The following is a 17,657-nucleotide window of genomic DNA, read 5'->3' as shown; positions in this document are numbered from 1 at the left end:
GATAATGTTTGAGAAATTTGAATGGAACAGTGTAAATGATCCGTCACTGCCTTCAGCAGATTGCACTCTGGCATGCCAGCGCATCTGCAGGCAGGCACCTGGCCATGATATCCCGCAGTGGCGCGAGGGAAAAGAAAAGTCTTCTTCGAGCCGGATTTGAACCCGCAACCTAAGGATCGCCTTATTAACAACTACAGTCCTCTGCTCTACCAACTGAGCTATCAAAGGTGCTAGCCTAAAGAGTTGGACTGAAAACTGACAAGTGCATTTAGGACAGACTCGGATGCTCTCCTATGATTGTAGAACGAGTACATCTGGCAAAAGCCTAGCCCTAGCCCCTGAACTTAATCCTATCTCCTTCCTTTCAGACATGGCTGAAAACGGTGTCCCTGGTGGTCTAGTGGCTAGGATTCGGCGCTCTCACTGCCGCAGCCCGGGTTCGATTCCCGGTCAGGGAAGCGTGTGCTTTCTTGCACACCAAGTCCACTACAAGACTCTGGAAGCCCCCCACCCACATGCTGTGTAGGTTAAAGGAATGTAAAGCGTCCTCCTTCTGCTACTTCCTTTTTTGCCAAACTTCTAAACGACACGTTGCTGCCTCATTCACCACCTCCACACACCCACGCCAGCGTGGCTTTATGCTTTCAAGTCTGCAAGTCTTTTAGGGAGGCAAGATAATGTTTGAGAAATTTGAATGGAACAGTGTAAATGATCCGTCACTGCCTTCAGCAGATTGCACTCTGGCATGCCAGCGCATCTGCAGGCAGGCACCTGGCCATGATATCCCGCAGTGGCGCGAGGGAAAAGAAAAGTCTTCTTCGAGCCGGATTTGAACCCGCAACCTAAGGATCGCCTTATTAACAACTACAGTCCTCTGCTCTACCAACTGAGCTATCAAAGGTGCTAGCCTAAAGAGTTGGACTGAAAACTGACAAGTGCATTTAGGACAGACTCGGATGCTCTCCTATGATTGTAGAACGAGTACATCTGGCAAAAGCCTAGCCCTAGCCCCTGAACTTAATCCTATCTCCTTCCTTTCAGACATGGCTGAAAACGGTGTCCCTGGTGGTCTAGTGGCTAGGATTCGGCGCTCTCACCGCCGCAGCCCGGGTTCGATTCCCGGTCAGGGAAGCGTGTGCTTTCTTGCACACCAAGTCCACTACAAGACTCTGGAAGCCCCCCACCCACATGCTGTGTAGGTTAAAGGAATGTAAAGCGTCCTCCTTCTGCTACTTCCTTTTTTGCCAAACTTCTAAACGACACGTTGCTGCCTCATTCACCACCTCCACACACCCACACCAGCGTGGCTTTATGCTTTCAAGTCTGCAAGTCTTTTAGGGAGGCAAGATAAAGTTTGAGAAATTTGAATGGAACAGTGTAAATGATCCGTCACTGCCTTCAGCATATTGCACTCTGGCATGCCAGCGCATCTGCAGGCAGGCACCTGGCCATGATATCCGGCAGTGGCGCGAGGGAAAAGAGAAGTCTTCTTCGAGCCGGATTTGAACCCGCGACCTAAGGATCGCCTTATTAACAACTACAGTCCTCTGCTCTACCAACTGAGCTATCAAAGGTGCTAGCCTAAAGAGTTGGACTGAAAACTGACAAGTGCATTTAGGACAGACTCGGATGCTCTCCTATGATTGTAGAACGAGTACATCTGGCAAAAGCCTAGCCCTAGCCCCTGAACTTAATCCTATCTCCTTCCTTTCAGACGTGGCTGAAAACGGTGTCCCTGGTGGTCTAGTGGCTAGGATTCGGCGCTCTCACCGCCGCGGCCCGGGTTCGATTCCCGGTCAGGGAAGCGTGTGCTTTCTTGCACACCAAGTCCACTACAAGACTCTGGAAGCCCCCCACCCACATGTTGTGTAGGTTAAAGGAATGTAAAGCGTCCTCCTTCTGCTACTTCCTTTTTTGCCAAACTTCTAAACGACACGTTGCTGCCTCATTCACCACCTCCACACACCCACACCAGCGTGGCTTTATGCTTTCAAGTCTGCAAGTCTTTTAGGGAGGCAAGATAAAGTTTGAGAAATTTGAATGGAACAGTGTAAATGATCCGTCACTGCCTTCAGCATATTGCACTCTGGCATGCCAGCGCATCTGCAGGCAGGCACCTGGCCATGATATCCGGCAGTGGCGCGAGGGAAAAGAGAAGTCTTCTTCTAGCCGGATTTGAACCCGCGACCTAAGGATCGCTTTATTAACAACTACAGTCCTCAGCTCTACCAACCGAGCTATCAAAGGTGCTAGCCTAAAGAGTTGGACTGAAAACTGACAAGTGCATTTAGGACAGACTCGGATGCTCTCCTATGATTGTAGAACGAGTACGTCTGGCAAAAGCCTAGCCCTAGCCCCTGAACTTAATCCTATCTCCTTCCTTTCAGACGGGGCTGAAAACGGTGTCCCTGGTGGTCTAGTGGCTAGGATTCGGCGCTTACCGTCGCGGCCCGGGTTCGATTCCCGGTCAGGGAAGCGTGTGCTTTCTTGCACACCAAGTCCACTACAAGACTCTGGAAGCCCCCCACCCACATGCTGTGTAGGTTAAAGGAATGTAAAGCGTCCTCCTTCTGCTACTTCCTTTTTTGCCAAACTTCTAAACGACACGTTGCTGCCTCATTCACCACCTCCACACACCCACACCAGCGTGGCTTTATGCTTTCATGTCTGCAAGTCTTTTAGGGAGGCAAGATAAAGTTTGAGAAATTTGAATGGAACAGTGTAAATGATCCGTCACTGCCTTCAGCAGATTGCACTCTGGCATGCCAGCGCATCTGCAGGCAGGCACCTGGCCATGATATCCCGCAGTGGCGCGAGGGAAAAGAAAAGTCTTCTTCGAGCCGGATTTTGAACCCGCGACCTAAGGATCGCCTTATTAACAACTACAGTCCTCTGCTCTACCAACTGAGCTATCAAAGGTGCTAGCCTAAAGAGTTGGACTGAAAACTGACAAGTGCATTTAGGACAGACTCGGATGCTCTCCTATGATTGTAGAACGAGTACATCTGGCAAAAGCCTAGCCCTAGCCCCTGAACTTAATCCTATCTCCTTCCTTTCAGACGGGGCTGAAAACGGTGTCCCTGGTGGTCTAGTGGCTAGGATTCGGCGCTCTCACTGCCGCGGCCCGGGTTCGATTCCCGGTCAGGGAAGCGTGTGCTTTCTTGCACACCAAGTCCACTACAAGACTCTGGAAGCCCCCCACCCACATGCTGTGTAGGTTAAAGGAATGTAAAGCGTCCTCCTTCTGCTACTTCCTTTTTTGCCAAACTTCTAAACGACACGTTGCTGCCTCATTCACCACCTCCACACACCCACACCAGCGTGGCTTTATGCTTTCAAGTCTGCAAGTCTTTTAGGGAGGCAAGATAAAGTTTGAGAAATTTGAATGGAACAGTGTAAATGATCCGTCACTGCCTTCAGCAGATTGCACTCTGGCATGCCAGCGCATCTGCAGGCAGGCACCTGGCCATGATATCCGGCAGTGGCGCGAGGGAAAAGAGAAGTCTTCTTCGAGCCGGATTTGAACCCGCGACCTAAGGATCGCCTTATTAACAACTACAGTCCTCTGCTCTACCAACTGAGCTATCAAAGGTGCTAGCCTAAAGAGTTGGACTGAAAACTGACAAGTGCATTTAGGACAGACTCGGATGCTCTCCTATGATTGTAGAACGAGTACATCTGGCAAAAGCCTAGCCCTAGCCCCTGAACTTAATCCTATCTCCTTCCTTTCAGACGTGGCTGAAAACGGTGTCCCTGGTGGTCTAGTGGCTAGGATTCGGCGCTCTCACCGCCGCGGCCCGGGTTCGATTCCCGGTCAGGGAAGCGTGTGCTTTCTTGCACACAAAGTCCACTACAAGACTCTGGAAGCCCCCCACCCACATGTTGTGTAGGTTAAAGGAATGTAAAGCGTCCTCCTTCTGCTACTTCCTTTTTTGCCAAACTTCTAAACGACACGTTGCTGCCTCATTCACCACCTCCACACACCCACACCAGCGTGGCTTTATGCTTTCAAGTCTGCAAGTCTTTTAGGGAGGCAAGATAAAGTTTGAGAAATTTGAATGGAACAGTGTAAATGATCCGTCACTGCCTTCAGCATATTGCACTCTGGCATGCCAGCGCATCTGCAGGCAGGCACCTGGCCATGATATCCGGCAGTGGCGCGAGGGAAAAGAGAAGTCTTCTTCTAGCCGGATTTGAACCCGCGACCTAAGGATCGCTTTATTAACAACTACAGTCCTCAGCTCTACCAACCGAGCTATCAAAGGTGCTAGCCTAAAGAGTTGGACTGAAAACTGACAAGTGCATTTAGGACAGACTCGGATGCTCTCCTATGATTGTAGAACGAGTACATCTGGCAAAAGCCTAGCCCTAGCCCCTGAACTTAATCCTATCTCCTTCCTTTCAGACGGGGCTGAAAACGGTGTCCCTGGTGGTCTAGTGGCTAGGATTCGGCGCTTACCGTCGCGGCCCGGGTTCGATTCCCGGTCAGGGAAGCGTGTGCTTTCTTGCACACCAAGTCCACTACAAGACTCTGGAAGCCCCCCACCCACATGTTGTGTAGGTTAAAGGAATGTAAAGCGTCCTCCTTCTGCTACTTCCTTTTTTGCCAAACTTCTAAACGACACGTTGCTGCCTCATTCACCACCTCCACACACCCACACCAGCGTGGCTTTATGCTTTCAAGTCTGCAAGTCTTTTAGGGAGGCAAGATAAAGTTTGAGAAATTTGAATGGAACAGTGTAAATGATCCGTCACTGCCTTCAGCATATTGCACTCTGGCATGCCAGCGCATCTGCAGGCAGGCACCTGGCCATGATATCCGGCAGTGGCGCGAGGGAAAAGAAAGGTCTTCTTCGAGCCGGATTTGAACCCGCGACCTAAGGATCGCCTTATTCACAACTACAGTCCTCCGCTCTACCAACTGAGCTATCAAAGGTGCTAGCCTAAAGAGTTGGACTGAAAACTGACAAGTGCAATTAGGACAGACTCGGATGCTCTCCTATGATTGTAGAACGAGTACATCTGGCAAAAGCCTAGCCCTAGCCCCTGAACTTAATCCTATCTCCTTCCTTTCAGACAGGGCTGAAAACGGTGTCCCTGGTGGTCTAGTGGCTAGGATTCGGCGCTCTCACTGCCGCGGCCCGGGTTCGATTCCCGGTCAGGGAAGCGTGTGCTTTCTTGCACACCAAGTCCACTACAAGACTCTGGAAGCCCCCCACCCACATGCTGTGTAGGTTAAAGGAATGTAAAGCGTCCTCCTTCTGCTACTTCCTTTTTTGCCAAACTTCTAAACGACACGTTGCTGCCTCATTCACCACCTCCACACACCCACACCAGCGTGGCTTTATGCTTTCAAGTCTGCAAGTCTTTTAGGGAGGCAAGATAAAGTTTGAGAAATTTGAATGGAACAGTGTAAATTATCCGTCACTGCCTTCAGCATATTGTACTCTGGCATGCCAGCGCATCTGCAGGCAGGCACCTGGCCATGATATCCGGCAGTGGCGCGAGGGAAAAGAGAAGTCTTCTTCGAGCCGGATTTGAACCGGCGACCTAAGGATCGCCTTATTAACAACTACAGTCCTCTGCTCTACCAACTGAGCTATCAAAGGTGCTAGCCTAAAGAGTTGGACTGAAAACTGACAAGTGCATTTAGGACAGACTCGGATGCTCTCCTATGATTGTAGAACGAGTACATCTGGCAAAAGCCTAGCCCTAGCCCCTGAACTTAATCCTATCTCCTTCCTTTCAGACGTGGCTGAAAACGGTGTCCCTGGTGGTCTAGTGGCTAGCATTCGGCGCTCTCACCGCCGCGGCCCGGGTTCGATTCCCGGTCAGGGAAGCGTGTGCTTTCTTGCACACCAAGTCCACTACAAGACTCTGGAAGCCCCCCACCCACATGCTGTGTAGGTTAAAGGAATGTAAAGCGTCCTCCTTCTGCTACTTCCTTTTTTGCCAAACTTCTAAACGACACGTTGCTGCCTCATTCACCACCTCCACACACCCACACCAGCGTGGCTTTATGCTTTCAAGTCTGCAAGTCTTTTAGGGAGGCAAGATAAAGTTTGAGAAATTTGAATGGAACAGTGTAAATGATCCGTCACTGCCTTCAGCATATTGCACTCTGGCATGCCAGCGCATCTGCAGGCAGGCACCTGGCCATGATATCCCGCAGTGGCGCGAGGGAAAAGAGAAGTCTTCTTCGAGCCGGATTTGAACCCGCGACCTAAGGATCGCCTTATTAACAACTACAGTCCTCTGCTCTACCAACTGAGCTATCAAAGGTGCTAGCCTAAAGAGTTGGACTGAAAACTGACAAGTGCATTTAGGACAGACTCGGATGCTCTCCTATGATTGTAGAACGAGTACATCTGGCAAAAGCCTAGCCCTAGCCCCTGAACTTAATCCTATCTCCTTCCTTTCAGACGTGGCTGAAAACGGTGTCCCTGGTGGTCTAGTGGCTAGGATTCGGCACTCTCACCGCCGCGGCCCGGGTTCGATTCCCGGTCAGGGAAGCGTGTGCTTTCTTGCACACCAAGTCCACTACAAGACTCTGGAAGCCCCCCACCCACATGTTGTGTAGGTTAAAGGAATGTAAAGCGTCCTCCTTCTGCTACTTCCTTTTTTGCCAAACTTCTAAACGACACGTTGCTGCCTCATTCACCACCTCCACACACCCACACCAGCGTGGCTTTATGCTTTCAAGTCTGCAAGTCTTTTAGGGAGGCAAGATAAAGTTTGAGAAATTTGAATGGAACAGTGTAAATTATCCGTCACTGCCTTCAGCATATTGCACTCTGGCATGCCAGCGCATCTGCAGGCAGGCACCTGGCCATGATATCCGGCAGTGGCGCGAGGGAAAAGAAAGGTCTTCTTCGAGCCGGATTTGAACCCGCGACCTAAGGATCGCCTTATTCACAACTACAGTCCTCCGCTCTACCAACTGAGCTATCAAAGGTGCTAGCCTAAAGAGTTGGACTGAAAACTGACAAGTGCATTTAGGACAGACTCGGATGCTCTCCTATGATTGTAGAACGAGTACATCTGGCAAAAGCCTAGCCCTAGCCCCTGAACTTAATCCTATCTCCTTCCTTTCAGACAGGGCTGAAAACGGTGTCCATGGTGGTCTAGTGGCTAGGATTCGGCGCTCTCACTGCCGCGGCCCGGGTTCGATTCCCGGTCAGGGAAGCGTGTGCTTTCTTGCACACCAAGTCCACTACAAGACTCTGGAAGCCCCCCACCCACATGCTGTGTAGGTTAAAGGAATGTAAAGCGTCCTCCTTCTGCTACTTCCTTTTTTGCCAAACTTCTAAACGACACGTTGCTGCCTCATTCACCACCTCCACACACCCACACCAGCGTGGCTTTATGCTTTCAAGTCTGCAAGTCTTTTAGGGAGGCAAGATAAAGTTTGAGAAATTTGAATGGAACAGTGTAAATGATCCGTCACTGCCTTCAGCATATTGCACTCTGGCATGCCAGCGCATCTGCAGGCAGGCACCTGGCCATGATATCCCGCAGTGGCGCGAGGGAAAAGAGAAGTCTTCTTCGAGCCGGATTTGAACCCGCGACCTAAGGATCGCCTTATTAACAACTACAGTCCTCTGCTCTACCAACTGAGCTATCAAAGGTGCTAGCCTAAAGAGTTGGACTGAAAACTGACAAGTGCATTTAGGACAGACTCGGATGCTCTCCTATGATTGTAGAACGAGTACATCTGGCAAAAGCCTAGCCCTAGCCCCTGAACTTAATCCTATCTCCTTCCTTTCAGACGTGGCTGAAAACGGTGTCCCTGGTGGTCTAGTGGCTAGGATTCGGCACTCTCACCGCCGCGGCCCGGGTTCGATTCCCGGTCAGGGAAGCGTGTGCTTTCTTGCACACCAAGTCCACTACAAGACTCTGGAAGCCCCCCACCCACATGTTGTGTAGGTTAAAGGAATGTAAAGCGTCCTCCTTCTGCTACTTCCTTTTTTGCCAAACTTCTAAACGACACGTTGCTGCCTCATTCACCACCTCCACACACCCACACCAGCGTGGCTTTATGCTTTCAAGTCTGCAAGTCTTTTAGGGAGGCAAGATAAAGTTTGAGAAATTTGAATGGAACAGTGTAAATTATCCGTCACTGCCTTCAGCATATTGCACTCTGGCATGCCAGCGCATCTGCAGGCAGGCACCTGGCCATGATATCCGGCAGTGGCGCGAGGGAAAAGAAAGGTCTTCTTCGAGCCGGATTTGAACCCGCGACCTAAGGATCGCCTTATTCACAACTACAGTCCTCCGCTCTACCAACTGAGCTATCAAAGGTGCTAGCCTAAAGAGTTGGACTGAAAACTGACAAGTGCATTTAGGACAGACTCGGATGCTCTCCTATGATTGTAGAACGAGTACATCTGGCAAAAGCCTAGCCCTAGCCCCTGAACTTAATCCTATCTCCTTCCTTTCAGACAGGGCTGAAAACGGTGTCCATGGTGGTCTAGTGGCTAGGATTCGGCGCTCTCACTGCCGCGGCCCGGGTTCGATTCCCGGTCAGGGAAGCGTGTGCTTTCTTGCACACCAAGTCCACTACAAGACTCTGGAAGCCCCCCACCCACATGCTGTGTAGGTTAAAGGAATGTAAAGCGTCCTCCTTCTGCTACTTCCTTTTTTGCCAAACTTCTAAACGACACGTTGCTGCCTCATTCACCACCTCCACACACCCACACCAGCGTGGCTTTATGCTTTCAAGTCTGCAAGTCTTTTAGGGAGGCAAGATAAAGTTTGAGAAATTTGAATGGAACAGTGTAAATTATCCGTCACTGCCTTCAGCATATTGTACTCTGGCATGCCAGCGCATCTGCAGGCAGGCACCTGGCCATGATATCCGGCAGTGGCGCGAGGGAAAAGAGAAGTCTTCTTCGAGCCGGATTTGAACCCGCGACCTAAGGATCGCCTTATTAACAACTACAGTCCTCTGCTCTACCAACTGAGCTATCAAAGGTGCTAGCCTAAAGAGTTGGACTGAAAACTGACAAGTGCATTTAGGACAGACTCGGATGCTCTCCTATGATTGTAGAACGAGTACATCTGGCAAAAGCCTAGCCCTAGCCCCTGAACTTAATCCTATCTCCTTCCTTTCAGACGTGGCTGAAAACGGTGTCCCTGGTGGTCTAGTGGCTAGCATTCGGCGCTCTCACCGCCGCGGCCCGGGTTCGATTCCCGGTCAGGGAAGCGTGTGCTTTCTTGCACACCAAGTCCACTACAAGACTCTGGAAGCCCCCCACCCACATGCTGTGTAGGTTAAAGGAATGTAAAGCGTCCTCCTTCTGCTACTTCCTTTTTTGCCAAACTTCTAAACGACACGTTGCTGCCTCATTCACCACCTCCACACACCCACACCAGCGTGGCTTTATGCTTTCAAGTCTGCAAGTCTTTTAGGGAGGCAAGATAAAGTTTGAGAAATTTGAATGGAACAGTGTAAATGATCCGTCACTGCCTTCAGCATATTGCACTCTGGCATGCCAGCGCATCTGCAGGCAGGCACCTGGCCATGATATCCCGCAGTGGCGCGAGGGAAAAGAGAAGTCTTCTTCGAGCCGGATTTGAACCCGCGACCTAAGGATCGCCTTATTAACAACTACAGTCCTCTGCTCTACCAACTGAGCTATCAAAGGTGCTAGCCTAAAGAGTTGGACTGAAAACTGACAAGTGCATTTAGGACAGACTCGGATGCTCTCCTATGATTGTAGAACGAGTACATCTGGCAAAAGCCTAGCCCTAGCCCCTGAACTTAATCCTATCTCCTTCCTTTCAGACGTGGCTGAAAACGGTGTCCCTGGTGGTCTAGTGGCTAGGATTCGGCACTCTCACCGCCGCGGCCCGGGTTCGATTCCCGGTCAGGGAAGCGTGTGCTTTCTTGCACACCAAGTCCACTACAAGACTCTGGAAGCCCCCCACCCACATGTTGTGTAGGTTAAAGGAATGTAAAGCGTCCTCCTTCTGCTACTTCCTTTTTTGCCAAACTTCTAAACGACACGTTGCTGCCTCATTCACCACCTCCACACACCCACACCAGCGTGGCTTTATGCTTTCAAGTCTGCAAGTCTTTTAGGGAGGCAAGATAAAGTTTGAGAAATTTGAATGGAACAGTGTAAATTATCCGTCACTGCCTTCAGCATATTGTACTCTGGCATGCCAGCGCATCTGCAGGCAGGCACCTGGCCATGATATCCGGCAGTGGCGCGAGGGAAAAGAGAAGTCTTCTTCGAGCCGGATTTGAACCCGCGACCTAAGGATCGCCTTATTAACAACTACAGTCCTCTGCTCTACCAACTGAGCTATCAAAGGTGCTAGCCTAAAGTGTTGGACTGAAAACTGACAAGTGCATTTAGGACAGACTCGGATGCTCTCCTATGATTGTAGAACGAGTACATCTGGCAAAAGCCTAGCCCTAGCCCCTGAACTTAATCCTATCTCCTTCCTTTCAGACGTGGCTGAAAACAGTGTCCCTGGTGGTCTAGTGGCTAGGATTCGGCGCTCTCACCGCCGCGGCCCGGGTTCGATTCCTGGTCAGGGAAGCGTGTGCTTTCTTGCACACCAAGTCCACTACAAGACTCTGGAAGCCCCCCACCCACATGTTGTGTAGGTTAAAGGAATGTAAAGCGTCCTCCTTCTGCTACTTCCTTTTTTGCCAAACTTCTAAACGACACGTTGCTGCCTCATTCACCACCTCCACACACCCACACCAGCGTGGCTTTATGCTTTCAAGTCTGCAAGTCTTTTAGGGAGGCAAGATAAAGTTTGAGAAATTTGAATGGAACAGTGTAAATGATCCGTCACTGCCTTCAGCATATTGCACTCTGGCATGCCAGCGCATCTGCAGGCAGGCACCTGGCCATGATATCCGGCAGTGGCGCGAGGGAAAAGAAAAGTCTTCTTCGAGCCGGATTTGAACCCGCGACCTAAGGATCGCCTTATTAACAACTACAGCCCTCCGCTCTACCAACTGAGCTATCAAAGGTGCTAGCCTAAAGAGTTGGACTGAAAACTGACAAATGCATTTAGGACAGACTCGGATGCTCTCCTATGATTGTAGAACGAGTACATCTGGCAAAAGCCTAGCCCTAGCCCCTGAACTTAATCCTATCTCCTTCCTTTCAGACAGGGCTGAAAACGGTGTCCCTGGTGGTCTAGTGGCTAGGATTCGGCGCTCTCACTGCCGCGGCCCGGGTTCGATTCCCGGTCAGGGAAGCGTGTGCTTTCTTGCACACCAAGTCCACTACAAGACTCTGGAAGCCCCCCACCCACATGCTGTGTAGGTTAAAGGAATGTAAAGCGTCCTCCTTCTGCTACTTCCTTTTTTGCCAAACTTCTAAACGACACGTTGCTGCCTCATTCACCACCTCCACACACCCACACCAGCGTGGCTTTATGCTTTCAAGTCTGCAAGTCTTTTAGGGAGGCAAGATAAAGTTTGAGAAATTTGAATGGAACAGTGTAAATTATCCGTCACTGCCTTCAGCATATTGTACTCTGGCATGCCAGCGCATCTGCAGGCAGGCACCTGGCCATGATATCCGGCAGTGGCGCGAGGGAAAAGAGAAGTCTTCTTCGAGCCGGATTTGAACCCGCGACCTAAGGATCGCCTTATTAACAACTACAGTCCTCTGCTCTACCAACTGAGCTATCAAAGGTGCTAGCCTAAAGTGTTGGACTGAAAACTGACAAGTGCATTTAGGACAGACTCGGATGCTCTCCTATGATTGTAGAACGAGTACATCTGGCAAAAGCCTAGCCCTAGCCCCTGAACTTAATCCTATCTCCTTCCTTTCAGACGTGGCTGAAAACAGTGTCCCTGGTGGTCTAGTGGCTAGGATTCGGCGCTCTCACCGCCGCGGCCCGGGTTCGATTCCTGGTCAGGGAAGCGTGTGCTTTCTTGCACACCAAGTCCACTACAAGACTCTGGAAGCCCCCCACCCACATGTTGTGTAGGTTAAAGGAATGTAAAGCGTCCTCCTTCTGCTACTTCCTTTTTTGCCAAACTTCTAAACGACACGTTGCTGCCTCATTCACCACCTCCACACACCCACACCAGCGTGGCTTTATGCTTTCAAGTCTGCAAGTCTTTTAGGGAGGCAAGATAAAGTTTGAGAAATTTGAATGGAACAGTGTAAATGATCCGTCACTGCCTTCAGCATATTGCACTCTGGCATGCCAGCGCATCTGCAGGCAGGCACCTGGCCATGATATCCGGCAGTGGCGCGAGGGAAAAGAAAAGTCTTCTTCGAGCCGGATTTGAACCCGCGACCTAAGGATCGCCTTATTAACAACTACAGCCCTCCGCTCTACCAACTGAGCTATCAAAGGTGCTAGCCTAAAGAGTTGGACTGAAAACTGACAAATGCATTTAGGACAGACTCGGATGCTCTCCTATGATTGTAGAACGAGTACATCTGGCAAAAGCCTAGCCCTAGCCCCTGAACTTAATCCTATCTCCTTCCTTTCAGACGTGGCTGAAAACGGTGTCCCTGGTGGTCTAGTGGCTAGGATTCGGCGCTCTCACCGCCGCGGCCCGGGTTCGATTCCCGGTCAGGGAAGCGTGTGCTTTCTTGCACACCAAGTCCACTACAAGACTCTGGAAGCCCCCCACCCACATGCTGTGTAGGTTAAAGGAATGTAAAGCGTCCTCCTTCTGCTACTTCCTTTTTTGCCAAACTTCTAAACGACACGTTGCTGCCTCATTCACCACCTCCACACACCCACACCAGCGTGGCTTTATGCTTTCAAGTCTGCAAGTCTTTTAGGGAGGCAAGATAAAGTTTGAGAAATTTGAATGGAACAGTGTAAATTATCCGTCACTGCCTTCAGCATATTGTACTCTGGCATGCCAGCGCATCTGCAGGCAGGCACCTGGCCATGATATCCGGCAGTGGCGCGAGGGAAAAGAGAAGTCTTCTTCGAGCCGGATTTGAACCCGCGACCTAAGGATCGCCTTATTAACAACTACAGTCCTCTGCTCTACCAACTGAGCTATCAAAGGTGCTAGCCTAAAGAGTTGGACTGAAAACTGACAAGTGCATTTAGGACAGACTCGGATGCTCTCCTATGATTGTAGAACGAGTACATCTGGCAAAAGCCTAGCCCTAGCCCCTGAACTTAATCCTATCTCCTTCCTTTCAGACATGGCTGAAAACAGTGTCCCTGGTGGTCTAGTGGCTAGGATTCGGCGCTCTCACCGCCGCGGCCCGGGTTCGATTCCTGGTCAGGGAAGCGTGTGCTTTCTTGCACACCAAGTCCACTACAAGACTCTGGAAGCCCCCCACCCACATGTTGTGTAGGTTAAAGGAATGTAAAGCGTCCTCCTTCTGCTACTTCCTTTTTTGCCAAACTTCTAAACGACACGTTGCTGCCTCATTCACCACCTCCACACACCCACACCAGCGTGGCTTTATGCTTTCAAGTCTGCAAGTCTTTTAGGGAGGCAAGATAAAGTTTGAGAAATTTGAATGGAACAGTGTAAATGATCCGTCACTGCCTTCAGCATATTGCACTCTGGCATGCCAGCGCATCTGCAGGCAGGCACCTGGCCATGATATCCGGCAGTGGCGCGAGGGAAAAGAAAAGTCTTCTTCGAGCCGGATTTGAACCCGCGACCTAAGGATCGCCTTATTAACAACTACAGTCCTCCGCTCTACCAACTGAGCTATCAAAGGTGCTAGCCTAAAGAGTTGGACTGAAAACTGACAAATGCATTTAGGACAGACTCGGATGCTCTCCTATGATTGTAGAACGAGTACATCTGGCAAAAGCCTAGCCCTAGCCCCTGAACTTAATCCTATCTCCTTCCTTTCAGACGTGGCTGAAAACAGTGTCCCTGGTGGTCTAGTGGCTAGGATTCGGCGCTCTCACCGCCGCGGCCCGGGTTCGATTCCCGGTCAGGGAAGCGTGTGCTTTCTTGCACACCAAGTCCACTACAAGACTCTGGAAGCCCCCCACCCACATGCTGTGTAGGTTAAAGGAATGTAAAGCGTCCTCCTTCTGCTACTTCCTTTTTTGCCAAACTTCTAAACGACACGTTGCTGCCTCATTCACCACCTCCACACACCCACACCAGCGTGGCTTTATGCTTTCATGTCTGCAAGTCTTTTAGGGAGGCAAGATAAAGTTTGAGAAATTTGAATGGAACAGTGTAAATGATCCGTCACTGCCTTCAGCATATTGCACTCTGGCATGCCAGCGCATCTGCAGGCAGGCACCTGGCCATGATATCCGGCAGTGGCGCGAGGGAAAAGAGAAGTCTTTTTCTAGCCGGATTTGAACCCATGACCTAAGGATCGCCTTATTAACAACTACAGTCCTCAGCTCTACCAACTGAGCTATCAAAGGTGCTAGCCTAAAGAATTGGACTGAAAACTGACAAGTGCATTTAGGACAGACTCGGATGCTCTCCTATGATTGTAGAACGAGTACATCTGGCAAAAGCCTAGCCCTAGCCCCTGAACTTAATCCTATCTCCTTCCTTTCAGACGTGGCTGAAAACAGTGTCCCTGGTGGTCTAGTGGCTAGCATTCGGCGCTCTCACCGCCGCGGCCCGGGTTCGATTCCCGGTCAGGGAAGCGTGTGCTTTCTTGCACACCAAGTCCACTACAAGACTCTGGAAGCCCCCCACCCACATGCTGTGTAGGTTAAAGGAATGTAAAGCGTCCTCCTTCTGCTACTTCCTTTTTTGCCAAACTTCTAAACGACACGTTGCTGCCTCATTCACCACCTCCACACACCCACACCAGCATGGCTTTATGCTTTCATGTCTGCAAGTCTTTTAGGGAGGCAAGGTAAAGTTTGAGAAATTTGAATGGAACAATGTAAATGATCCGTCACTGCCTTCAGCAGATTGCACTCTGGCATGCCAGCGCATCTGCAGGCAGGCACCTGGCCATGATATCCCGCAGTGGCGCGAGGGAAAAGAAAAGTCTTCTTCGAGCCGGATTTGAACCCGCGACCTAAGGATCGCCTTATTAACAACTACAGCCCTCTGCTCTACCAACTGAGCTATCAAAGGTGCTAGCCTAAAGAGTTGGACTGAAAACTGACAAGTGCATTTAGGACAGACTCGGATGCTCTCCTATGATTGTAGAACGAGTACATCTGGCAAAAGCCTAGTCCTAGCCCCTGAACTTAATCCTATCTCCTTCCTTTCAGACGTGGCTGAAAACGGTGTCCCTGGTGGTCTAGTGGCTAGGATTCGGCGCTCTCACCGCCGCGGCCCGGGTTCGATTCCCGGTCAGGGAAGCGTGTGCTTTCTTGCACACCAAGTCCACTACAAGACTCTGGAAGCCCCCCACGCACATGCTGTGTAGGTTAAAGGAATGTAAAGCGTCCTCCTTCTGCTACTTCCTTTTTTGCCAAACTTCTAAACGACACGTTGCTGCCTCATTCACCACCTCCACACACCCACACCAGCGTGGCTTTATGCTTTCATGTCTGCAAGTCTTTTAGGGAGGCAAGATAAAGTTTGAGAAATTTGAATGGAACAGTGTAAATGATCCGTCACTGCCTTCAGCAGATTGCACTCTGGCATGCCAGCGCATCTGCAGGCAGGCACCTGGCCATGATATCCCGCAGTGGCGCGAGGGAAAAGAAAAGTCTTCTTCTAGCCGGATTTGAACCCTCGACCTAAGGATCGCCTTATTAACAACTACAGTCCTCAGCTCTACCAACTGAGCTATCAAAGGTGCTAGCCTAAAGAGTTGGACTGAAAACTGACAAGTGCATTTAGGACAGACTCGGATGCTCTCCTATGATTGTAGAACGAGTACGTCTGGCAAAAGCCTAGCCCTAGCCCCTGAACTTAATCCTATCTCCTTCCTTTCAGAGGTGGCTGAAAACGGTGTCCCTGGTGCTCTAGTGGCTAGGATTCGGCGCTCTCACCGCCGCGGCCCGGGTTCGATTCCCGGTCAGGGAAGCGTGTGCTTTCTTGCACACCAAGTCCACTACAAGACTCTGGAAGCCCCCCACGCACATGCTGTGTAGGTTAAAGGAATGTAAAGCGTCCTCCTTCTGCTACTTCCTTTTTTGCCAAACTTCTAAACGACACGTTGCTGCCTCATTCACCACCTCCACACACCCACACCAGCGTGGCTTTATGCTTTCAAGTCTGCAAGTCTTTTAGGGAGGCAAGATAAAGTTTGAGAAATTTGAATGGAACAGTGTAAATGATCCGTCACTGCCTTCAGCAGATTGCACTCTGGCATGCCAGCGCATCTGCAGGCAGGCACCTGGCCATGATATCCCGCAGTGGCGCGAGGGAAAAGAAAAGTCTTCTTCTAGCCGGATTTGAACCCTCGACCTAAGGATCGCCTTATTAACAACTACAGTCCTCAGCTCTACCAACTGAGCTATCAAAGGTGCTAGCCTAAAGAGTTGGACTGAAAACTGACAAGTGCATTTAGGACAGACTCGGATGCTCTCCTATGATTGTAGAACGAGTACGTCTGGCAAAAGCCAAGCCCTAGCCCCTGAACTTAATCCTATCTCCTTCCTTTCAGACGTGGCTGAAAACGGTGTCCCTGGTGGTCTAGTGGCTAGGATTCGGCGCTCTCACCGCCGCGGCCCGGGTTCGATTCCCGGTCAGGGAAGCGTGTGCTTTCTTGCACACCAAGTCCACTACAAGACTCTGGAAGCCCCCCACCCACATGCTGTGTAGGTTAAAGGAATGTAAAGCGTCCTCCTTCTGCTACTTCCTTTTTTGCCAAACTTCTAAACGACACATTGCTGCCTCATTCACCACCTCCACACACCCACACCAGCGTGGCTTTATGCTTTCAAGTCTGCAAGTCTTTTAGGGAGGCAAGATAAAGTTTGAGAAATTTGAATGGAACAGTGTAAATGATCCGTCACTGCCTTCAGCAGATTGCACTCTGGCATGCCAGCGCATCTGCAGGCAGGCACCTGGCCATGATATCCCGCAGTGGCGCGAGGGAAAAGAAAAGTCTTCTTCTAGCCGGATTTGAACCCGCGACCTAAGGATCGCCTATATTAACAACTACAGTCCTCTGCTCTACCAACTGAGCTATCAAAGGTGCTAGCTTAAAGAGTTGGAATGAAAACTGACAAGTGCATTTAGGACAGACTCGGATGCTCTCCTATGATTGTAGAACGAGTACGTCTGGCAAAAGCCTAGCCCTAGCCCCTGAACTTAATCCTATCTCCTTCCTTTCAGACGTGGCTGAAAATGGTGTCCCTGGTGGTCTAGTGGCTAGGATTCGGTGCTCTCACCGCCGCGGCCAGGGTTCGATTCCCGGTCAGGGAAGCGTGTGCTTTCTTGCACACCAAGTCCACTACAAGACTCTGGAAGCCCCCCACGCACATGCTGTGTAGGTTAAAGGAATGTAAAGCGTCCTCCTTCTGCTACTTCCTTTTTTGCCAAACTTCTAAACGACACGTTGCTGCCTCATTCACCACCTCCACACACCCACACCAGCGTGGCTTTATGCTTTCAAGTCTGCAAGTCTTTTAGGGAGGCAAGATAAAGTTTGAGAAATTTGAATGGAACAGTGTAAATGATCCGTCACTGCCTTCAGCAGATTGCACTCTGGCATGCCAGCGCATCTGCAGGCAGGCACCTGGCCATGATATCCCGCAGTGGCGCGAGGGAAAAGAAAAGTCTTCTTCGAGCCGGATTTGAA

At 50.5% G+C, this 17,657-nt stretch overlaps 6 non-coding genes across 6 annotated transcripts; all 6 read left to right on the top strand.

Annotated features, from left to right (window-relative positions):
* Positions 1-1,732: 1,732 nt before the first annotated feature.
* On the top strand, positions 1,733-1,804 carry trnae-cuc (transfer RNA glutamic acid (anticodon CUC)). The gene has a single exon. It is a non-coding gene; the product is annotated as a tRNA-Glu (tRNA).
* Positions 1,805-3,750: 1,946 nt separating this feature from the next.
* trnae-cuc (transfer RNA glutamic acid (anticodon CUC)) lies at positions 3,751-3,822 on the top strand. The gene has a single exon. It is a non-coding gene; the product is annotated as a tRNA-Glu (tRNA).
* Positions 3,823-12,497: 8,675 nt separating this feature from the next.
* On the top strand, positions 12,498-12,569 carry trnae-cuc (transfer RNA glutamic acid (anticodon CUC)). The gene has a single exon. It is a non-coding gene; the product is annotated as a tRNA-Glu (tRNA).
* A 1,274-nt stretch (positions 12,570-13,843) lies between these two features.
* On the top strand, positions 13,844-13,915 carry trnae-cuc (transfer RNA glutamic acid (anticodon CUC)). Its single transcript has one exon. It is a non-coding gene; the product is annotated as a tRNA-Glu (tRNA).
* Positions 13,916-15,189: 1,274 nt separating this feature from the next.
* Positions 15,190-15,261, top strand: trnae-cuc (transfer RNA glutamic acid (anticodon CUC)). The gene has a single exon. It is a non-coding gene; the product is annotated as a tRNA-Glu (tRNA).
* Positions 15,262-16,535: 1,274 nt separating this feature from the next.
* trnae-cuc (transfer RNA glutamic acid (anticodon CUC)) lies at positions 16,536-16,607 on the top strand. The gene has a single exon. It is a non-coding gene; the product is annotated as a tRNA-Glu (tRNA).
* Positions 16,608-17,657: the final 1,050 nt, after the last annotated feature.

The sequence above is a fragment of the Hoplias malabaricus genome, unplaced genomic scaffold (genome assembly GCF_029633855.1).
Source record: "Hoplias malabaricus isolate fHopMal1 unplaced genomic scaffold, fHopMal1.hap1 scaffold_54, whole genome shotgun sequence".
In the NCBI taxonomy this organism is placed as follows: Eukaryota; Metazoa; Chordata; class Actinopteri; order Characiformes; family Erythrinidae; genus Hoplias; species Hoplias malabaricus.
The sequence above is the reverse complement of the archived record's forward strand: the minus strand, read 5'-3'. Positions and strand labels throughout refer to the sequence as shown.